Raw genomic sequence first — 24,781 nt, 5'->3', positions numbered from 1 at the left:
AATCCAGACATTTGTCCTTTTCTTGGTCTATAGTACTTTGTTCACTTTACACAGTCTTTCAAAGAACTCTGACACTGACTAAGTAATTATCCATGAAAGGATTTCTTTTTTCCCCCAGTATCTTGAGGTATAGTTCACCTGAGTTTGGTGGCTTGAACTCAGTAAGGGCAGTTATATGCTTCCATATTAAATCCTATTTGTCTTGAATTTCAACTATATATTAACAAGTGTTCTGTCATTTCCAGTCATCAGAGAAAAACAAATTTGAAACAAAAATTAAAGAGGTCTGACTTCTCATTATCATTCATTATTATCATCTCATTGGCCTCAAGGAGAGAGCATCAGTCCATTCTTTCATTATTCTTTTTCTACCAACACAGAAAAAAAAATCACCTACTTATTGTGCTTAGAAATAATTACTACTCTCAACTCATTCTGAACACCAGTACTCTTACTCATGTTCTTCCAACCATTTTTACCACATTCTTGTATTCATCCAGTTAAGTACATCTGATTGAATCTTCTGTTTTCTGAATGCTTTGCAAAAGCATCTGCTTTTGTAAAATCTAAATAGATCAATGACTTCCTTATGTATCTACATTAGTCTCTTTAAATAGCTCTCTTCCCCAACTCATCCTATATCCACAACACTAAAGTTGTTTAAATTTGGTCTTCAGAATTTTGTTATTAAGAATTTCCTACCCTTCCGGGGCAAATATCTGTCATAGAATTTTAGGTCAGAAAATTTCCTTCCCGAAAATTTTGAAATTGACACTTTCCTAATTTAGGACATGTGAGACTATTTACAGCTTTCCCTCTCTGACAATAATTCTAAAATGGAAAGGTTATTTGTGTTACGGTTTCCATTGTTCTTCTTTGGCAAGCAATTCCTCTTCATTGTTTAGAATCAGATCCAGAATAACAATTCTCCTTATTACTTCTTCTACACATAAAATCAGCTATTCACTCATTCAAAAAACCATTTATTAAACACCTTTTGTTAGATGTAGATACAAGTACAAAATTAAGTAGCTCCTACCCTCAAAGACCTTACATTTTATTAATGGGGAATAGATAAGTAAATATGAAATACACACAGAGAAATTATAAAGTTTGTGTCATTTCCTCTGCCATGGGGGAGAAGAGTAGATTAAAACTTGAAGCAATGAGAATAACCTCATGAAAGACATGGTACTTGAACTGAATTTGACAGAAGATAAAGGTTCTAATAGTTAGAAATTAGGAAAGTACATTTCAGGCAGGCTTGAAGGTTGTGAAAAGATATAGTTATAAGACATGGAATGCATGTATGGGGAATGGTAGGTAGTACAGTTGAACTGAAATGTAGTATATATGGAGATTAACTTGAAACATATCTAGAAAAGGAAGAAGGGAGTTTTATTTTGAAAGGTTCAAAAGTAAGACAGAGGAGTTTGCTTTTATCCTGGAGGTAAAGGGGACAAAATGGGATTTTTTGAGCAGGAGTGGCATAAACTGACTAGCACTTTAGTAATATCTATTTGACAATTATATTGGAGAATGGATTCATGGAGATCAACTAGGAATATAATAATTCATGTGAGAGGTAATATATAATAATATTATATAATAGCAATTTTAATAATTATATATTACGTAATGTATATAATATAATAACTAGCATTATACTAGTATTTTGACTTTGTGAATGTAGAAAAGAGGATGTATATGAAAGATGTTGAGGATGGAAAACTGACAAGATTTGATGACTAACTGGATATGGGAGGTGAGTGTCAAGATAAAGTCAGGGATGGTTTTGAGTTCATGGTCCTGGAATGACTGTAATGATGTTGGTGTCCTCAAAAGAAATAAGGCAGTTTGAAAGAGGGAATAGTTTGGGGTGGAAGGACAGTGAGTATTACTTTGAATGGGTTGAGTTTCAGTTTGAGTTGATTATTTCACATCTAATTGCAATTCTCCAAAGAAACTAGGGATGGTTATAGGAATCTGAGAAACATTTGTATAAAGATGATATTTGATTTTATGGAAACTAATGAACTCACCAGAAAAGAAAATGTAGAAAGAGAAAAGAGGAAGGTGTAAGACAAAGCCTTGTTGGACACCCAAAGTTAGAGGCAGTATATCAGTGATGATTCAGCAAAAGAGGCTGTTAAGAAGTTAGATAGGGAACAGTCGAGGAGTGAACATAGTCATGAAAAATCTAGAGAGAAGGGAGGATCTGGGAGAGAATTGTCCGGAGTTTCATATGTTTCAGAGAGTTGGGAAGAACGAAAGTGAGAAAGGGTCATTGGATATAACAATTAATAAATTTAGAAGAAACAGTTGCAATTGACAGATCAGTTTAGAAGTCACACTACGGTTATTTGAAATACGGTTGGAAGGATAGGAAGTTGAGGTAAAATATGTAGTTGACTTTTTCTAGAAGTGCTGTGATTTAGGGGAGAGCTATAGGATGAGAATTTGAATGGACGGCATGGTTCAGTGACTTTTTATTGGGTGAACATTGAAGTATGCTTATAGCTACATAGATGATGTCAGTAGAAAGAGATAGACTAAATATTAGAGAAGAGAAAGGGAATGGTTGAGGGGCAAATTAGATCTGTAGAAAAGTGTGATTTCTGGCCTCAAAAGGAGGTGTGTTTTCTCCTTGGAGATTGTAATGGCAACTTAAAATGGGGAAGTCTTTCATATTCATTAATAGGCCCATGTGGCCTGCCTGGATCACATGGAAGCCTGAGTCCCATGGAGCCTGTGGTGGGAGAAGTTTGCTGAATGGGTGGAACTGGAAGGGTAGAACAGGAAGAGGAGGGGCTAGAACAGAGACGAAAGGAAGTTAGTCTTGAGAGCAATCAGAGCCAGGAAGGATGCTGGTTGCTGACTAGCGTGAGTAATTTTGTGATTGTTTGTGGTTTTGTTTAAGAGAACCTGCTTGTGATGAGTGTAATGGAGCTAGTTTGTGGGAAGCCTAGCAGGGGGAAGCTTAGGGATGGTGTTGTTCTTTGCATTCTTACTGTGTATAGATTTTTGTTATTGCAATGGATTTGGCTTTCTGGTTTCTGAATAAATCTTTTGGTTCTATCTTCTTTATGGAGAGTCTATTGTATTTCCCAATTCTGAATTGTGCAGGAATATTTATAGCAGTCATAGTCACTGTGAGTATCACATTAGTGCTTACAGAGGTCTTTACACAAAGACTGACTAGAGAGCTCATGGTCGATATTCTCTTGTGTGTATAGATTGGACTAGATAACTGCAGATTTCCATTCCAACACTCAAAAATGTGATTCTGTAAGAGAGAAGATAGGGTCACGTACACAAGCAGAGAGATTGCTCATTGCAAGTCTCCAGACACTGGAGAAATAGAGCAGAATATAAGGACGATATCAAGGTAATTTGAGAGATATTGTAAGGGTGAACAATGAACTTGTAAAAAAATATAATTTTTCTTGACTTCTCTGCAATGTTTGATATTGATACTTTCCTTCCTAAGTTTTTATGATATTGCTTTCATTTCTTTTCCTACCTGTCTAAATAATTCTTTTCACTCTCTTTTGAAGGTTCACCAGTCATATTCTTTCCTCTATGCAGGTGCATTGCTCAATATTCTGTGTGGAGTTTCTTCCTATTTTTTCTCTATAATTTCTCTCTTAGTAATCGTTTTAAATTTTATTTTTAGTTTATGGAATAAAACAAGCATTTCCACAATATAGTATAATAAAAATGATGATTGCACATGAAAATGCAAATCTACTGTGTACAACTTGCTATTTCTTTCAAATGTACAACAAAATTATCATGTAAATTTCTTTTGATTCTTCCTTTCTCTCCCACTCTAGAAATGGATACCTTTAAACACAAATACATATAGATAGATAGATAGATAGATAGATAGATAGATAGATAGATAGATAGATAGATGGATATATAGAAATATAGAGAGATACGTGGGTATGTATGCATATATACATATATATATAAATTATTCTATACATACTTCTATTTATCAGTTCTTTCTCTGCTCAGAGATAGCATCTTTCTTTATATATCCTTTATAGTTAATTTGAATATTTATAATAGAATAACTTATTTTACTCAGAATCCTTCTTAAAACAATATTGTTGCTACTGTATACAGTGTTTTCTTGGTTCTGTTCATTTTGCTTTTCCTTATTTTGTACAAATTTTTTCATTTTTTTCTACAATCATCAAGTCATCATTTGTTATAGTGTAGTAATATTTCATCACAATCATATACCACAACTTGTTTAGCCATTTCCCAACTGATGAGTATCCTTGCAATTTTCAGTTCTTTGCCAGCAAAAAGAGAACAACTATAAACATTTTAGAACATTTAAGTTCTTTCTCTTTCTACCTAATAATTTTTGGAAATAGTACAACTACTGGTATTACTGGGTCAAAGAGTCTGGGAAGTTTAATAACTCTTTGGGAATAATTCCAGAAATCCTCTCAAAAATAATTGGATCAGTTCACAATTACACCAACAATGAACTAATGTCCCAATTTTTCCACAACCCCTCCAACATTTGTCAAATTTGTCTTCTATCATTAGCCAGTCTGGTAGGTATAAAATGACATATCAAGGTTGTTTTACCTTGCATTTCTCTAATCAATAATGACTCAGTGGTAATCTAATTTCCTGCCATGAATTTCTATCTATACAACAATCCCTCATTTGACTGAATTTCACATCTCCAATTACCTGCTGGTTTTCCTATAGGTAGCAAAAACTCAACAGGTCTAAAACCAAATATGTTATAACTCCCCACCCCCAATAATTTCTAAATTTCTGTCAAGAATAGGACTATTTTCTATTAACCCACATTTGTAACTTAATAGTCATTTTTGGCTACTTATTCTCATTCATTGTCTCTCTGCACTCCCACTCCCTAGATACCAAATGTAGTTGCTATGTTTTATTCTATCTTATTCTATTTCTTTAGAGAATGATGTTTTGGAATGGAAGTACTGGAGATCACAATGTATGTGGCAAATATTTTTAGGATGATTGATGCATACAAAGGGATGGTTAAATAGGAGGCAATGATACATAGAAGTAAATTAACTTTCCAAGTAGCCTAGCATTCAATAAACAACAGGACCTCAATTATTGAGAGATGGAATTACTATTTGGTACAATCTCCTGGGGAAAGAAATGGACAAAAGTACAAAAAAAAGATTTAGAAAAACACTTCAAGTCTTATAGCAAAAATAAACTCTAAGTGGATACTTGACCTAGATATTTCAAAAAGTCACATCACAAATAAGGGGAACAAGGAAAAAAATACCTATCAAATAGATGGATAGAACAAAAGTTTGTACCCAAACAAAAGATAGAAAAGACCACAGAGGAGAAAATGGATAATTGATTATATATTTTTAAGTTTATGTTCTAACAAATTTTATAAATCTAAGATTAAAAAGAGAAATCATTTACTAGGTTAAAAAATGTAGCAACTTTTTCTGAGAGATCTTTTTTTTTTTTAACTTTTAACATTTATTTTCACAAAATTTTGGGTTACAAATTTTCTCCCCTTTTATCCCCTCCCCCCCCAGACCCCAGCATTCTAATTGCCCCTGTGACCAATCTGTTCTCCCCTCTATCCTCCCTCCCTGCCCTTGTCTCCGTCTTCTCTTTTGTCCTGTAGGGCCAGATAGCTTTCTTGACCCCTTCACCTGTATTTCTTATTTCCCAGTGGTAAGAACATTACATTTGATCCTAACACTTTGAGTTCCAACATCTTTAGCTCCCTCGCTCTCCACCCCTTCCCTTTGGAAGACAAGCAATTCAATATAGGCCAAATCTGTGTAGTTTTGCAAATGATTTCCATACTAGTTGTATTGTATAGGACTAACTATATTTCCCTCCATCCTATCCTGTCCCCCATTACTTCTATTTTCTTATGATCCCTTCCCTCCCCATGAGTGTCGACCTCAGATTACATTCTCCTCCCCATGTCCTCCCCTCCATCCTCCCCCCCAAACTGCTTGTGCCCCTGTCCCCCACTCTCCTGTATTATGAGATAGGTTTTCCTATCAAAATGAGTGTGCATTTTATTCTTTCCTTTGGTGGAATGTGATGAGAGTAGACCTCATGTTTTTCTCTTGCCTCCCCTCTTTATCCCTCCACTAATAAGTCTTTTGCTTGCCTCTTTTATGAGAGATAATTTGCCCCATTCAACTTCTCCCTTTCTCCTCGCAATATTTCTCTCTCACTACTTGATTTCATTTTTTTTTAAGATATGATCCCATCCTCTTCAGTTCCCTCTGTGCACTCTGTCTCTATGTATGTGTGCGTGTGTGCATGTGTGTGTATGTGTACTCCCACCCAGTACCCAGATACTGAAATGTTTCAAGAGTTACAAATATTGTCTTTCCATGTAGGAATGTAAAGAGTTCAACTTTAGTAAGTCCCTTATGACTTCTCTTTGCTGTTCACCTTTTCATGGTTCTCTTCATTCTTGTGTTAGAAAGTCAAATTTTCTTTTCAGCTCTGGTCTTTTCATCAAGAAAATTTGAAAATCCTCTATTTCATTGAAAGACCATTTTTTCTCCTGAAGTATTATACTCAGTTTTGCTGGGTAGGTGATTCTTGGTTTTAGTCCTAGTTCCTTTGACTTCTGGAATATCCTATTCCATGCCCTTCGATCCCTTAATGTAGAGGCTGCTAGATCTTGTGTTATCCTGATTGTATTTCCACAATACTTGAATTGTTTCTTTCTAGCTGCTTGCAATATTTTCTCCTTCACCTGGGAATTCTGGAATTTGGCCACAATGCTCCTAGGAGTTTCTCTTTTTGGATCTCTTTCATGTGGTGTTCTGTGGATTCCTTGAATATTTATTTTGCCCTCTGGTTCTAGAATCTCAGGGCAGTTTTCCTTGATAATTTCATGGAAGATGATGTCTAGGCTCTTCTTTTGATCATGGTTTTCAGGTAGTCCCAGAATTTTTACATTGTCTCTCCTGATTCTATTTTCCAGGTCAGTTGTTTTTCCAATAAGATATTTCACATTATCTTCCATTTTTCGAATCTTCACGCTATGTTCTGTGATATCTGTCTTTCTCATAAAGTCCTTAGCGTCCATCTGTGCCATTCCAGTTTTGAAAGATCTATTTTCTTCAGTGAGCTTTTGAATCTCCTTTTCCATTTGGCTAATTCTGCTTTTGAAAGCATTCTTCTCCTCATTGGCCTTTTGAACCTCTCTTGCCAATTGAGTTAGGCTAGTTTTCAAGGTGTTAATTTCTTCAGCATTTTTTTGGTTCTCCTTTAGCAGGGAGCTGATCTGCTTTTCATGCTTCTCTTTCATCCCTCTCATTTCTCTTCCCAGTTTTTCCTCCACCTCTCTAACTTGATTTTCAAAATTCTTTTTGAGCTCTTCAATGGCCTGAGCCCATTGGGTGGGCTGGGACACAGAATCCTTGATTTCTGTGTCTTTGCCTGATGGTAAGCATTGTTCTTCCTCATCAGAAAGGAAGGGAGGAAGTGTCTTTTCTCCGAGAAAGTACCCTTCAATAGTTTTATTTCTTTTCCCTTTTCTGGGCATTCTCCCCAGCCAGTGGCTTGACCTCTGAATATTCTCCTCACACCCACCTCACCTCCTGATCCTCCCAGCCAGCGTTTGGGGACTGAGATTCAAATGCTGCTTCCCGCCTTAGGGCTTTTGGCAGGGGCAGGGCTGCTAGTCAGTGTGAGAATTAAGTTCAGGTGGTCAGGTCTGGGCAGGGCCGCCTCTCAGGCTCAGTTCCCTCAATGGGTTTATGCACAGACCTTCCACAATGGATCCAGGCTCCCGCCCGCTTGGGGAGCCCCTGCCTGCAGCCGCCTCTCAGCTTCTATCTCCCGGGGGGGCCCGAGCCATGGGGGCACCCCACTCCCCTCTCGACCCGCCAAAGAGACTCTCTCACTGACACTCGTCACCTGTGGGTCGGGGGGCTTGTGCCGCTGCTGGAGATCCCGTCTCCGTAGCCCGCTCGGATCTTTTCCTCACGGTGTCGCGGCCGCTGCAGGGCTGCACTCAGCTCCCAGTCCCGGCGCCCAGTCCACAGCGGGAAGGATCCCCCGTGAGAGGTTTGCAGGTCTCTCCAGAACAGAAATCTCCCTCCCTCCAATATTCCGTGGCCTCTGGGTGCAGAATTCACGGTGAGTTGGTCCCCTCTAGCCGTTCTGTGAGTTGTGGGTTCGGAGCTATGCGTATGTGCGTCTTTCTACTCCGCCATCTTGGCTCCGCCCCTCTGAGAGATCTTACTTCAAAGTTATTTAAAGAAGTGATTCAAACTAATAAGAATATGAATCATTCTTCACGTGATAAATGGTATGAGGACATGAACAAGACATCCTCAATGGAAGAAACAGTCTATATGGAATCATCTGAAAAAAACCAAACTCCTCATCACTAATAATTGGAGAAATGCAAAGTATTTAATCCATTCTGTTCCACCTCACACTCATTAGATTGTCAAATAAGACCAAAAAGGGGGGGGGGAAGAATATAGCACAGTGAAGATGCTGTGGGAAAAGAGGCACATTGACACACTGTTGGTGGAACTATGAATGAGTCCAGTCACTCTGGTAACCAATTTGCAAGGATACATGAAATGGTACTAAACAGTGGTGACTATACTATTGAGATATCTATGTTATTGCTGGGCTTACAAGTATAAGGAAAAGGAAAAGTTTGTTTGTGCAGCTAATATTTGTAGTTGCTCTTTTTTGTGGTGTCTTAAGTCTACTAGAAAAAATCCTCACACACTGTGGTTGTTGCTGTGTACAAAGTTCTTCTGGTTCTGCTCTTTTACTCATACAAGACTTTCCAGGTCTCTCTGAAGTCTTCCTGTTCATCATTTCTTATAGCACAATAGTATTCCACCACATTCATATACCACAATTTATTTAGCCATTCCCCAATTGATGGGTATCCCCTTGATTTCCAGTTTTGGCAACCACAAAGAGTGTTACTCTAAATATTTCTGTACATGTGGGACCCTGTTCCATTTTTATGATCTCTTGAAGATATAGTCCTAGAAGCAGTATTGCTGGGTCAAAGGGTATTCACATTTTTGTAGCCCTTTGGGCATAGTTCCAAATTGCTCTCCAGAATGGTTGGATCAGCTCACAGCTCCACCAGCAATGGATTAGTGTTCCAGCTCTCCCACATCTTCTTCAACATTTATCATCTTCCTGTTTTGTCATGTTAGCTAATCTGATAGGTATGATGGGTATATCAGAGTTGTTTTGATTTGCATCTTTCTAATCAATAGTGATTTAGAGCATTTTTTCATATGACTATAGATAGCTTTAATTTCTTCCTCTGAAAACTGCCTGTTCGTATCCTTTAACCATTTATCAATTGGGGAATGACTTTTATTCTTGTACATTTGACACATATATTATGATATATATTTTAGAAATGAGGCCTTTACCACAGACACTAGTTGCAAAAATTCTTTCCCAGTTTTCTGCTTCCCTCCTAATCTAGGTTGCATTGGGTTTGGTTGTGCAAAAACTTTTAGTTTAATGTAATCAAAATTAACCATTTTGCATTTCATAATCCTTTCTATCTCTTGTTTAGTCAAAAATTCTTCCCTTCTCCATAAATCTGATAAATACACTATTCCTTGCTCTACTAATTTGTTTATAGTATCAATCTTTATACCTCGATCATTTACCCATTTGGACTTTATTGTTGTGTACAGTGTCAGGCATTGGTCTGTGCCTACCTAGTTTCTGCCACATTGTTATCCAGGTTTCTCAGTAACTTTTGTCAAACAGTGAGTTTTTATTCCAGAAGCTGTGGTCCTTGGGTTTATCAAACAGTAGACTGCTATATTCATTGATTAATGTGTCTTGAGTACCTAAAACATTCCACTGGTCTACCCTTCTGTTTCTTAGCCAGTACCAAATGGTTTTGATAACTTCTGCTTTATAACACAATTTGAGATCTGGTAGAGGTAGGCCACCTTCTCTAGCATTTCTTTCCATTAATTCCCTTGATATTATGGACCTTTTGTTCTTCCAGATGAATTTTGATATTATTTTTTCTAGCTCTAGAAAATAATTTTCTGATAGTTTGATTGGTATGGCACTGAATAAGTATATTAGTTTAGGTAGAATTGTCATTTTTATTATATTGGCTCAGCCTATCAATGAGCAAGTGAAACTTTTCCACTTGCTTAGGTCTGACTTTATTTGTGTGAAAAGTGTCTTGTAATTGTGTTCATATAGTCCCTGGGTTTGTTTTGGCAGGTAGACTACCAAATATTTTATAGTGTCTACCCTAACTTTAAATGGGATTTCTCTTTGTATACCTTGCTGTTGGACTTTGTTAGTAATATATAGAAATGCAGAAGATTTGTATGAGTTTATTTTGTAATCTGCAACTTTGCCAAAGTTGTTTATTATTTCAAGCAGTTTCTTGCTTAATTCTCTGGGATTCTCTAAGCATATCATCATATCATCTGCAAAGAGTGATAACTTAGTTTCTTCTTTGCCTATTCTAATTCCTTCAATTCTTTTTCTTCTCTTATTGCAACAGCTAACATTTCTAGTATCATATTGAATAATAATGGTGATAATGGGCATCCTTGTTTCACCCCTGATCTTACTGGAAATGCATCTAGCTTATCCCCATTGCATATAATGCTTTCTGAAGGTTTTAGGTAGATACTGCCTATTATTTTATGGAAAGTTTCATTTATTCCTATGCTCTCCAGTGTTTTCAATAGGAATGGGTGCTTTGGGTTTGGTTGTGCAAAAACTTTTAGTTTAATGTAATCAAAATTAACCATTTTGCATTTCATAATGCTTTCTATCTCTTGTTTAGTCAAAAATTCTTCCCTTCTCCATAAATCTGATAAATGCACTATTCCTTGCTCCACTAATTTTTTTATAGTATCAGTCTCAAAAGCTTTTACTGCATCTATTGAGATAATCATGTGGTTTCTGTTAGTTTTGTTGTTGATATCATCTAGAATACTAATAGCTTTCTTAATATTGAATCAGCCCGCAATTCCTGGTATAAATCCTTCCTGATCATAATATATTATTCTTGTGATAAGTTGCTATATTCTTTTTGCTAAAATCTTATTTAAAATTTTTGCATCTAAATTCAACAGAGAAATTGGTCTATAATTTTCTTTCTCTGTTCTGGCTCTTCCTGGTTTATATATCAAGACCATATTTGTATCATAAAAAGAATTTGGGAGGACTCCTTCCCCAATTTTCCCAAATAGTCTATATGGTGTTGGAATTAACTGTTCTTTAAATGTTTGACAGAATTCACTTGTGAATCCATCCAGCTCTGGAGATTTCTTCCTAGGGAGTTCATCGATGGCTTGTTCAATTTCTTTTTCTGAGATGGGGTTATTTAAGTATTCAACTTCTTCTTCTGTTAATCTGGGCAATTTATATCTTTTAAAATAATAATTCGGAGTTGAGGGGCGGAGCCAAGATGGTGGAGTAGAAAGACGCACATACACATAGCTCCGAACCTACAACCCACAGATCGGCTACAGGGGAGCAACTCACGGTGAATTCTGCACCCAGAGGCCACGGAATATTGGAGTGAGGGAGATTTCTGTTCCGGAGAGACCTGCAAACCTCTCGTGGGGGGTCCTTCGCGCTGCGGACTGGGCGCCGGGACTGGGAGCAGAGGGCAGCCCTGCAGCAGCCGCGGCACCAAGAGGAAAACATCTGAGCGGGCTTCGGGGATGGGATCTCCAGCGGCCACGCAGGACCCTCCACCCACAGAGGGACCTGCAAACCTCTCGCACAAGGTCCATCGCACTGCAGACGCGGAGCCCAGCCCAGCCCAGACCTGCTGCGGCCACAGCACCAAGAGAAACAGACCCGAGCAGGCTTCAGGGACAGGATCTCCAGCGGCCGCACAAGTCCCTCTGCCCACAGGTGACGGGGGTCGGTGAGAGAGTTTCTTTGGTGGGTCGAGAGGGGAGTGGGGTGCCCCCATGATTCGGGCCGCCCCCCGGGAGGTAGAAGCTGAGAGGTGGCTGCAGACAGGGGCTCCCCAAGCGGGCAGGAGCCTGGATCCATTGTGGAAGGTCTGTGCATAAACCCCCTGAGGGAAATGAGCCTGAGAGGCGGCCCTGCCCAGACCTGACCACCTGAACTTAATTCTCACACTGACTAGCAGCCCTGCTCCTGCCAAAAGCCCTAAGGCAGGAAGCAGCATTTGAATCTCAGTCCCCAAACGCTGGATGGGAGGACCAGGAGGCGAGGTGGGTGTGAGGAGAATATTCAGAGGTCAAGCCACTGGCTGGGGAGAATGCCCAGAAAAGGGAAAAGAAATAAGACTATTGAAGGCTACTTTCTTGGAGAACAGACATTTCCTCCCTTCCTTTCTGATGAGGAAGAACAATGCTTACCATCAGGCAAAGACACAGAAATCAAGGATTCTGTGTCTCAGCCCACCCAATGGGCTCAGGCTATGGAAGAGCTCAAAAAGAATTTTGAAAATCAAGTTAGAGAGGTGGAGGAAAAACTGGGAAGAGAAATGAGAGAGATGAAAGAAAAGCATGAAAAGCAGATCAGCTCCCTGCTAAAGGAGAACCAAAAAAATGCTGAAGAAATTAACACCTTGAAAACTAGCCTAACTCAATTGGCAAAAGAGGTTCAAAAAGCCAATGAGGAGAAGAATGCTTTCAAAAGCAGAATTAGCCAAATGGAAAAGGAGATTCAAAAGCTCACTGAAGAAAATAGTTCTTTCAAAACTGGAATGGCACAGATGGACGCTAAGGACTTTGTGAGAAAGCAAGATATCACAGAACATAGCGAGAAGATTGGAAAAATGGAAGAGAATGTGAAATATCTCATTGGAAAAACAGCTGACCTGGAAAATAGTTTCAGGAGAGACAATGTAAAAATTTTGGGACTACCTGAAAACCATGATCAAAAGAAGAGCCTAGACATCGTCTTCCACGAAATTATCAAGGAAAACTGCCCTGAGATTCTAGAACCAGAGGGCAAAATAAATATTCAAGGAATCCACAGAACACCACATGAAAGAGATCCAAAAAGAGAAACTCCTAGGAACATTGTGGCCAAATTCCAGAATTCCCAGGTGAAGGAGAAAATATTGCAAGCAGCTAGAAAGAAACAATTCAAGTATTGTGGAAATACAATCAGGATAACACAAGATCTAGCAGCCTCTACATTAAGGGATCGAAGGGCATGGAATAGGATATTCCAGAAGTCAAAGGAACTAGGACTAAAACCAAGAATCACCTACCCAGAAAAACTGAGTATAATACTTCAGGAGAAAAAATGGTCTTTCAATGAAATAGAGGATTTTCAAATTTTCTTGATGAAAAGACCAGAGCTGAAAAGAAAATTTGACTTTCAAACACAAGAATGAAGAGAACCATGAAAAGGTGAACAGCAAAGAGAAGTCGTAAGGAACTTACTAAGGTTGAACTGTTTACATTCCTACATGGAAAGACAATATTTGTAACTCTTAAAACATTTCAGTATCTGGGTACTGGGTGGGAGTACACACACACACATGCACCACGCACACATACATAGATACAGAGTGCACAGAGTGAATTGAAGAGGATGGGATCATATATTAAAAAAAAATGAAATCAAGCAGTGAGAGAGAAATATTGGGAGGAGAAAGGGAGAAATTGAATGGGGTAAATTATCTCTCATAAAAGAGGCAAGCAAAAGACTCATTAGTGGAGGGATAAAGAGGGGAGGCGAGAGAAAAACATATGGTCTACTCTCATCACATTCCACTAAAGGAAAGAATAAAATGCACACTCATTTTGATAGGAAAACCTATCTCATAATACAGGAGAATGGGGGACAAGGGCACAAGCAGGGTGGGGGGGAGGATGGAGAGGAGGGCACGGGGAGGAGAATGCAATCCGAGGTCGACCCTCATGGGGAGGGAAAGGATCATAAGAGAATAGAAGTAATGGGGGACAGGATAGAATGGAGGGAAATATAATTAGTCCTATACAACACAACTATTATGGAAATTATTTGCAAAACTACACAGATTTGGCCTATATTGAATTGCTTGCTTTCCAAAGGGAAGGGGTCGAGAGGGAGGGAGCTAAAGAAGTTGGAACTCAAAGTGTTAGGATCAAATGTAGTGTTCTTACCACTAGGAAATAAGAAATACAGGTAAAGGGGTAAAGAAAGCTATCTGGCCCTACAGGACAAAAGAGAAGACAGAGACAAGGGCAGAGAGGGATGATAGAAGAGAGAGCAGATTGATCACAGGGGCAATTAGAATGCATGGGTCTGGGGGGGGGGGAAGGGATAAAAGGGGAGAAAATTTGCAACCCAAAATGTTGTGAAAATAAATGTGAAAAGTTAAATTAAAAAAACAATAATTCATTTTATTTAGATTGTCGAATTTATTGGCAAAGTAATTTTTAATTATTTTTTAATTTCCTCCTCATTGGAGGTGCATTCACCCTTCTCATTTTTGATATTGGTAATGTGATTTTCTTCTTTCTTTTTTTAAATCAAATTGACCAAAGGTTTATCGATTCTATTGGTTTTTTTCATGAAACCAACTCTTAGTTTTATTTATTAGTTCAATAGTTTTCTTAATTTCAATTTTATTTCTCTCTTTTGGTTTTCAGTATTTCTAATTTGATATTTACTGGGGATTTTCAGTTTGTTCTTTTTCTAGCTTTTTCACTTGCATGCCCAATTCATTGATCTCCTCTTTCTCTATTTTATTCATGTAGGTATTTAAAAACATAAAACTTCCCCTAAGAACTGCTTTTGCAGTATCCCATAAGATTTGGTAGATTGTCTCATTGTTGCCATTCCCTTGAATGAAGTTGTTGATTGTTTCTATAATTTGTTGTTCAACTCACTTACTCTTTAGGATTAGATTGTTTAGTTCCAATTAGTTTTTGGTTTATATTTCCATGGCCTTTGATTATGATTTATGATCATTATGATCTGAGAAGGGTGCATTGACTATCTGTGCCTTTCTCCACTGGATTGTGAGGTTTTATGGCCTAGTACATGGTCAGTTTTTGTATATGTGCCATGTCCCGCTGAGAAAAAAGTATATTCCTTTCTATTCTCATTCAACTTTCTCCAGAGATCTATCATATCTACCTTATCCAGAGTTCTATTCACCTCCTTAACTTCTTTCTTGTTTATTTTGAGGTTAGATTTATCAAGTTCAGAGAGGGGGAGGTTGAGGTACCACACTAGCATAGTTTTGCTGTTTTTTTCTTTCTGTAACTCCCTTAACTTCTCCTCTAAGAATCTGGATGCTATACCACTTGGAGCACATATGTTTAGTAATGAAATTGTTTCATTGTCTATGGTGCCTTTTAGGAGGGTATAGTTTCCTTCCTTATCTCTGTTGATTACATCTATTTCTGCTTTTTCTTTGTCTGAGATTAGGATTGATTGTTACCCCTGATTTTTTTACGTCAGATGAAGCTCAAAACATTCTACTCCAACCTTTTACCTTTACCCTGTGTGTATACCCCCATTTCAAATGTTTCTTGTAAACATCGTATTATTGGATTATGGTTTTTAATTCATTCTGCTATCTGTCTCTGTTTTATGAGAGAGTTCATCCCATTCACATTCACAGTTATGATTACTATCTGAGTCTTTCCCTCATCTCCTTTCCCCTTGTTTATACTTTTAGTTCTCCCTTCTCCCTTCTCCTCCGCAATAGAGTTTTACTTTTTGACCACAGCCTCCCTCAGTCTTGCCTCCCTTCTTTCACCCTCCCTCCTTTTAATCCCCTTTTCACTTACTACTTCTTCTCTCCCTTTTAGCCTCCCCTCCCTTTTCTTTCCCCTTTCCCCTCCTACTGCCTGTGTTATCCCCTCCTACTGTATTTCTATGCTTAATTGAGTTTGTTGAGAGTACATCTCAAACGATGCTCATCTTCCTCCCCTCTTTCCCTCTACTGTAATATGTTTTTGTGCCTCTTCCTGTAATGGAATTTATTTTTTTTTGCCTCCTCCTTTTCACTTCTCCCATTACAATCCATTTGCACCCTTAAATCACATGTTTTCATCACAACATTTAATTTACACCCACTCCCTCTATCTATGTATATCCATTTTATATTTCATAATAAATATATGATTCTCAAGATTAATGACTATCATCTTCCCTTATAGGGATGTAAACAGTTTTCTCATACTGTGTAACAAGTTTGTTTTTTCTTCCCCTGTTTACCTTTTTATGCCTCTCTTGAGACCTGCATTTAAAGATCAGATTTTCTAATAAGTTCTGGCCTTTTCATCAGGAAGGTCTGGAAATCCCTTATTTCATTGAATGTCCATCTCCTTACCCGAAATATTATGCTCAACTTTGCTGGGAAATTAATCCTTGGTTGTAGGCCCAGCTCCTTTACCTTAGGGAATATCATATTCTAATTCCTTCAATCTTTTAATGTAGAAGCTACAAGGTCCTATGTGATCCTGACTGTAGCTCCTCAATATTTGAATTGTTTCCTTCTGACTGCCTGCAGTATTTTCTCCTTCACTTGATAGTGATGAGGCATGCTTAGGGTCCTGGTATTGGCAGTTTCTGGCTTCACCCCCCCTGGGGTTCAGGATCTTTTCCCATTTTGTTGAGTTGGGGCTGCCTGGGACAGCTCTGATTCTGCACTGGTCACCTTTGGTCCCAGCAAGAGGAACCTTCCTTAGCAATCTTTCTAGCCTCATGGGCTGAGTCTGTTTATCCCTTCTGCTGCTCCCACTGTTCCAGGGTTTCTCCTGGAGAGATATTCTCTGGGCTCATCAAGGTCAACAAGTGGAGGGAGATAGCAATTACTGATCACTCTGCCATCTTGGCTCCCAGAACCAGAGATGTTACATGTTGTGGAGAGAATTGGGGCTCCAAGAGTACCAGAAGATTAGAAGAGTAAGAAAGAAATAAAAGGGTCCAAGATCAAATAAAGCTTATTAATGATATAGAGATTTTTAGAGAGTACCAGAGAAAGGGAGATTTGGTTTAGATAGAAATTTGAGGGAGTGAGGAAAGAGATTGATGGGTATGAAAAACTGGGAAGTGATAGTATGATAAAAGTTTTCATTTAGGCACTGGGAGGTACTACAATGCCAGGTTTAGGAGAGGAAGAAGTAAAGAGATATAGGACCTTTTGATTGTGACTCCCACCATGCACAGCTTTAAGATAACAAAGGGCATCATCGGTTCTCTTTCAGGTACTAGGGAATAAGAATGTTTATACTGAGATAATGTACATATTAGAAATTCTAAAATTTGAAGTGCCATATAAATAGCAGATATTATTGTTAATGTTTTAACTATGACTTCTTAAAATATATACTTCTTGAATAGCATTTTTATTTATTATGTTTTACATGAATACTATATGAATGAAAATACATACTTCCAGAGCTGTAGTACAGTCAGCAGTTCCATCCTACAATGTTTGGGCTCTGCCTATGAGATCAAATTTGCTATTTCTATTAGAATCTGTAGTTCTTACTTGCTAGCAATACTCTGTCCATTTATATGTAGATTTCTGAAGCAAGAGATTTACTCTTTTGACAGTTTTCATAGTTTTTTGTCTCATTACTGAACATATCTGCTCATATTCTTTTTTTCTAAATTGGAGCTACTTCCTGTGGTAGCCAATTTGTTAGATCTGTAATGGGACATTTTCTTCTCCCTCACTTTTCAATTTACAATCCTTATTCAAAGACTTTTTCTTTAGACTTCAAGATTCCAGGCAAATTTATACATATCCATACCACTAGACTCCATTAGTTGCACTCCATCTAGGACCAAGAGACCATCATTACTACATTTTAACCTATGGGCCAGAAATCTAAATTTCATTATTTATCAGAAACAGTTTTCCTATGTACCTATTCAACTATCAAATCATTACAGAAACCCCTTTCTTCATGACAGCAGTTAAGAAAATCTGACAATAAGAAAGGTATGGATACTCTGCCCACCTCAGACAATAACACTAATAAGGAGTTCTAACTGTATCTGTAGTGTTGACCACAGTTTACAAAGCACATATGTCTTCTGGAAAGTATCCAGGTGGCAAACCATATGATGAAATGGCTTATTTTTATACAGTATGAAGACTGATTGGCCAAAGTGGTAATGTTTAGCATTGGAGAAGAGAAGGATCAGGGGGACATGATATTTTACTTTATGTGTTTAAAGGTTTGTCATGTGGAAAAGGGATTAAACTTATTTTATTTGATCACCTTGAGAGGAACCTGGAAGTTTAGACTTGATATCAGGAAAAACATTTGATCAATTAGAACCATTCAAAAACAGAATGGCTACATTGGGAAGAGTGTTTGTGTGTGTAGGGGATTATAGGTCTCCAAGCAGAAAACTGATGATTACCTGTGACTGTATTATTTTGGAGGCTTCCTTTGGAGTATGAAGTAGTGACCACCCTAAAGCCATGAGGCCACGTATGGCCTTCTAGGTCCTCAGGTGTGGTCTTTTTTCTGAGGCCACATTTTGCAGAACAAATAATTTTATTAAGGGGATTTGTTTTGTGAAGTTTGGATTCAGTCAAAGGGCAGCACTTGAGGACCTAGAAAGCCACAGCTTCCCTGCCCATTAAGTAGACTGACTTTTGAGTTTGACTTTCAACTTTGAAGTTTGTAAGTCTTTGACTTCCTGAGTTTCTGAGCTTTTCAATTTACTTCACAAGACTTTACATTCCCTAATAATACTTACTAGCTTTGCAGGCTGGTATTATTTGTCATTATATGAGTCTCCAGAAATCATTAATAGTCATCAGGTTTGATACATTCTAGGATATACTCAATGATGTCTTAGATTCATTACTAATGCTAGGTAGAAAAAAGAATGCTTTGGTCCTTCTCAATAAAGGGTTACCAAACGCCATTCCTCCTCCCCTTTTCCTTTAGTTATTGTTGGTTGAATTTTAACCTGAAGACACATAATTATCCATTTCATCCCGACAGATAAAGCAGCTTCTTTCTTCTCATTGAGTTCAACAACCTTCCCTCTTCATTACACGCACACACACACACACACACACACACACACACATGCACACACACACATACATCCCAACCCTCACCCTTTGAGAAAAGTTTCATATTATTTCTACCTTTTCTATATAGCTCCAAGTCTTAAGTGATCTTGATTATTTTTCTCTTTTGTATTTCATTTTTTAATTTTCCAACATTCTGAAACAATCTAAGATTCCTGTTGCCTCTTAAGATCTGTTTTTCCCCTTTATAATTACCTTCACTCTCCCTTTAATTTTTGTCCCTCAAGGAATGCTTTCCTCTATTTTATAACTTAAAGAATGGGGAGACATTCCATATTCTTCTATATTCTCTTTTAGAAGGAAGACCAGACTGGAATTTGAGTGTGCATATCAGTTACCTAGCAAAGGCAGAAAGACAAACATCTATACAGGTCACTAAATATTCTCCATCGCTTTCCATTGTTGAGAGTAATATCTTCAGTCCTGAGTCCTCTGTTATTCTTCCTGGTAAGTGCTGGAGCCATTCCCCCACCGTCCTGCTGTGGCAAGCAGTCTGTCTGACAAGCCTTTTCATAAAGGATATTCACATGGATAGAGAGACCAGACCTTTTCCCTCAGAGTAAGTCAAAATTTTTAGGTAGAAACAACTGAGCTTAGATTAAATTTGAATGAATGAATGAAGAAATAAAACAAGAATAAATCATTAAAAAAGGAGGTGAGCAGATATTGTCCTTCCCTGCCACCTATACCCAGGGTGAGTGCCTCTTCCACATAGTCCCACTGTGTCCCTACATTTAGTAGCTTTTTGTTGTCATGAAACCTCTACCCACTAGGGCTGACTGGTCTGCCAGTTTCTCACCCACCAATAGGGCAGTGTTCTAGGATCTCTCCAAGGATTTTAATGATTGTGTTGTTGTCCTATCTTCTCAGCATTCAGAAAATGCAACTGTTACCCATATTAGCATCTATCACAGATCTAGAAGATTTAGAAGAGTACCTCAGTCTCTCTATAGCTGTCTTTCAATCCACTCCTCATTCTATTCCAGTAAGTTCCTTTTTTTATCAACTCTAGCCTTCTTGAGTATGATATCCCTTTCAAAAGGTAGCTTTTTTTTTTCTCTTTGGTGTTGCTATTGGGATATAAATCTAGGACATAACTGAGAATCTCCCAAGACCAAACAAAGCATTAATAAATTATTTCCTTCACTAGTAAATAGGTAGTACAATTTTTATTATCCCTGTCTTACAGATGGAATGGTCACAGAGATATTCCATTTCTTTCTAAACCCTTAAAAAATATTGCTGAATTCAGCCTTGCTTCAAACCCCAGGATCTCTTGTCTTGTTATCTTAATGTTCCCTCTCCCCCTTCAAATGTCTCCTTTTTTCCCCACCCCCACTACATTTGTCCTAAAAAGTTCATTTAAGAGCAGAAGCAAGGCATTGTACTAGATAGATCCTGTCAATACAAAGACAATATTTTCAATTTCCATTGTGCTCAAGGAGATTAGGTTCTATGGATGTTTATCATCAATGCAATATTCATAGTGCTTATAGCATCTATGAATATGCCAGCACAATTCTGAGTCGTGAAATGTAACAGACTTCACATGGAAGATAGAACCAAAGCATTTATTCATACACCTGAAAGCCAAATCTCCACACTAGAATGTCAAATCCATCACAGCAACAAAGAAATCCTTATACAATAACAATGCAGAATTCACTACTATCCCCAAGACTTCCCTTTGTCAGGCTTCCCAGAAATCAGTTCCCTTAAACAACTCACAAACAGACTCCCTTAAACAAAATCACAAACAAGCTCTCTCACTCACACTGGTTGCTGGCTGTTCTTTCTCAGCTCTGACTAGTCTGACCTATTTCCTCTCTTTCCTGTTCCACCCTTCCTGCTCTACCTGTTCAGCAAACTCTTTCCACCATAGGCTCCATGTGACTCCAGCAGTCACATGGGCCTATTAATGGAAGCATTTCCCATTTAAACTGCCATTGTAGCATATAGGCTCTGTTTTCAAGTGAAGCATGGTGAAATGGGGTTTGGGCACATAGGCAAATAAAGATGTTACACAGAAGAGTGAGATAAATACCAAGGGGAGTTCCTGGCAAAGTGCTACAAGACTATTAGAACAGGAATGGCAAATTGGACTTTTACATATTAGCAGATTTTCACCCTCCTCTCTTTTTCTCTGTGCTGCTAATCGAGCCTTCCGGTCTAAACAGTTCACTGCTGAGTTGCTCCACACTTTTCTGCAAAACAGCACATGAAAATGAATGTTCTGTTTTTCTTGTACATGGCAAATAAATTCAGCAAGGAAGTATTTAGAATAATCTCTGGCCTCAAAGATGAAACTTACGGTTTTCAAGTTAAATTTTCCCCTGGGATTGGCATTAAGGAAAAATTAGGTTTGCATTAGGCAAGCTTTGCAGGATGCCCTGATAATGCCTTTGCAATCAAAATGTAATTACAAAATAGGGGTGGTTAAATTGGCGAATATTTTGTTTTCAACATGAACTGTAACAGTTGAACATGCGAATGCATTAAGGAGATGACGGCAGACTAGATTCCAACTTGCCTACCCAGCTGAGAGGCTAAACACAGGCCAATCTGGAACAATAAACACAAATAAATAAATCAGAAGATAGTTTCCCAACTGTCAAGAAGCTTTCTAACATTTCTGAAAAGAAATGACTTACATTTCAAGAATAAGGTGTCATGCTGATCTGTTGCTCATAGTGAAAATGACAGTTTCTAATCTTGTTTTGCTTTAGCTGTGTGTGTGTGTGTGTGTGTGTGTGTGTGTGTGTGTGTGTGTTTGTTTCATTATGCATGCCATGGGTTCAATTTTTGGATCTCATTCATTCTCTTCCCATGCCTCACTTTACTAATCTGTCCCCTCTCTCCCAAATGCCTCACATATCAACTAAAGGTTTATTTTCTCACAGCAAGGGTTTAAAGGATTTTAGAGGGCTTTTGTTTTTTGTTTTTTAAAGGTGGGTTGAGAGAATTTTGATCACATCTGCTGACACTTCTGCTACGCTGAATAACACAAATACAGATTCCACAGTTCCTGACTCAGGTGTTGCTCTTCTAGCCAGAAGCCCAGCCAGTTTTCCAGTCAGCGTTAGCAGAATTGAGCTGCCAAAGGGCATCACAGAAGGAAAGTCTTGCTAACGAAGCAAGATATGTTGCGCTCAGCAGCTTTATGCAGTGTTGGTGATGAAGAAAAGGGATGCAAAATGTAAGGGGCGGGACATGTGTAGGAAGAAAGGCATGGTGCAAATAATTGCTTGCTTGTAGTCTGTAAGTGATCCACTAGGTCAACAAGGAGACCATATGGTAACTCACCTACCACTGGACTTATTTGTGCCAAGTACATCATATTACAAATAAGCAAAGCTCAGGGAACCTGCAACACAGACAAACATGTTCTAGACAGGGAAATAGCCATAGTCAAATTCAGAATACTTTTGGAGTAAGGCTAAGAAAGGTAGAATATCTCTATGATTTCAATATATGTAAGGCCAGGATAATACGAATTGTATTACCTATATTTTAGGAAGAGTTGTGAAGGAAATGTTTTAATGATTATAAAGTGTTATCTAAATGTGTTACAATAATAATAACTAACTTTATATTGAGCTTACCATGTGGCAGGTACTGTGCTAAGTGCTTTACAATTATCTCATTCAATCCTCATCACAACCCTAGGAAGTAGGTTATGGTTTCCATTTCTATTATCATCATCATCACGATTATAGAATAGACTCACTGTCTAATAATAATATGCAGCATCTATATATTGTATGAATGCTTTCAAAACACCTTACGTGTCAGCCAACATTTCTAGAGTATTTTAAGGGTATCACAATGTTTTACATTTGTTATCTCATCTGTGCCTCATCACAGACTTGGGAGGTAGGTGGTATTATAATCATTTTCAGTGGAGGAAACTGAGTCAGAGAATGATTAAGTGTCTTCCCCAGGGTCACACAACTATTAAGTATCTGACTCATGATTCCGATGAATGTCTTCCTGACTCCACATCCAATATTCTATCCATTGTACCCACTTGTAGCAACATCTTCCAAATGGTTTCCTTTAGTTCATTGTCATTTAAGATATTCTCTGCCTGTAATAATCTTCTTCCTCTCCCCAGTACATTACACACTGGAATTTTTCACATTACCCATGGTCAAGGGAAATATTATTGCATATTATTAGCATACAGATATGCTAAAGTTGGACTCAGAAAGACCATGAAGATAGACATGGGACCAAACGAGAAAGTCAGTGTGGAAAGAGCATGATACTTACTACATGTGTGACCTCAGACAATGCAGTCACCTTCCAAGACCTCAGTGTCTTCACCTGTAAAATGGGAAGGGCTGCTCTATGGGGGTCGTGGAGGCAGCTCTAAAGTCCTCAGAGACAATTGTTAAATTTTCAGTGTGAGCATTTACACTCCGGAAATTGCCAATTGCAATAAATCAGGGTTTGTTTTATTGTTTTGTTCATTGTCTAGAGCAGAGCCTCCAGGTTACATGCGGCCTTCTTGGTCCTCCAGTGGGGCTTTTTAACTGAGTGCAAGTTCATAGAATAAATTCTTTTGTTAGGGGATTTGTTCTGTGAAGTTTGAATTTGGTAAAAGGGCCACACTTGAAGACCTAGGGTCACATATGGCTTGGAGGCCACAGGTTCCCAACCCCTGCTCCAGAGTCAAAATTAAAGACTAAAGAAAACCTTAATGATGCAGATTAAATTTAAAAGGGTGTGTGTCTAATTTTACTGAAAAGCTTGTTGTTAAACATTTACCAGCACACCCCTGTCTTGATCTATAAATATTGTTTGAACTCAGTAGGAGTATGGTAGAAGACACAGAGAAAGAAGTTATCACCAGACTGGAGCCATGATGAATGCAGGTTGATAAATAACAATAACAAAAACAATAATGATAGCTGAAATTTTATAGGACTTTAAGATTTGCAAAGTGTTTTATATCCACCACCTTTCAAGCCCTAGAATACCCCTGGGATGTTCTATATGACTTATAACATGCCTTCCAGTTATAAATCCACTATTCTGTATGATATCACTTCATAAATTAAATGAATGTAAAATATTCTTCTCCTCTTTTTCTTTCCCTCCTTATTCCATTGTTTGCTTTGCCACTGTTTTAGTAAAAACAATTTTTGTCTCTCTCTTGTTGAGCAGGTGATGTCCCCCTCTTTCCTATAGGTGTTTTGGGAGACACTGCTGGATAACCAGAAGAAGAAAGAAGAACTGTGGTGTACTTAAAGATAGTTGTGGAGATATTGGTCTGTTCTGTCAAGCCTCCAGATGTGCAGTGAATGCTGATGTGGACATGGAGAGTAATGGCACTAGTATCATGGATGTGGTGAAAGATTACATCATCATTTTTATCATCTTTATTTTCATTGTCACTATCACTGTGCTCAGAGAAATGAATAAGAGGGAAAGAGACCGAGTTAAGAAAACCAAATAAACAAGCAAATCTGGGGTGGGCAGAGATTTTGTGAGTTCCAGAGTGGAAGAAGGGATGGAGGATTTATGAAAAACAGCATGATTGATTCACTTTCTTTACCTTTTCCCCTTTGCAAAAGGTAAGGTCCTAGTGCCCTTTGATTTCAGCTATGGAAACCTGGAAGAATATAGCTACAGTTTTTGACTCTTCCAGATGTGTGGGTCTGACTCATGCATCCTTTTAACATTTTTTTTGGATTGGACAAACTTTGGATGAGAAATATCCCT

The 24,781-nt window shown here is 38.1% G+C and overlaps 1 long non-coding RNA gene across 2 annotated transcripts in view; it reads left to right on the top strand.

Annotated features, from left to right (window-relative positions):
• LOC140520848 (uncharacterized) overlaps positions 1-24,529 on the top strand; it is a 35,823-nt gene extending 11,294 nt beyond the window's left edge. Inside the window, exons 2-4 of one of the 2 annotated variants that reach the window (XR_011972673.1) lie at positions 19,352-19,501; positions 19,925-20,039; positions 24,224-24,529. This is a non-coding gene — a long non-coding RNA (uncharacterized lncRNA). The remainder of the gene's footprint in view (positions 1-19,351; positions 19,502-19,924; positions 20,040-24,223) is intronic. The other variant, XR_011972672.1, reaches the window with a different exon arrangement.
• Positions 24,530-24,781: the final 252 nt, after the last annotated feature.

This window comes from Notamacropus eugenii, chromosome 1 (assembly GCF_028372415.1).
Source record: "Notamacropus eugenii isolate mMacEug1 chromosome 1, mMacEug1.pri_v2, whole genome shotgun sequence".
Taxonomy (NCBI): domain Eukaryota; kingdom Metazoa; phylum Chordata; class Mammalia; order Diprotodontia; family Macropodidae; genus Notamacropus; species Notamacropus eugenii.
This window is presented reverse-complemented; position numbering and strand designations above follow the sequence as displayed.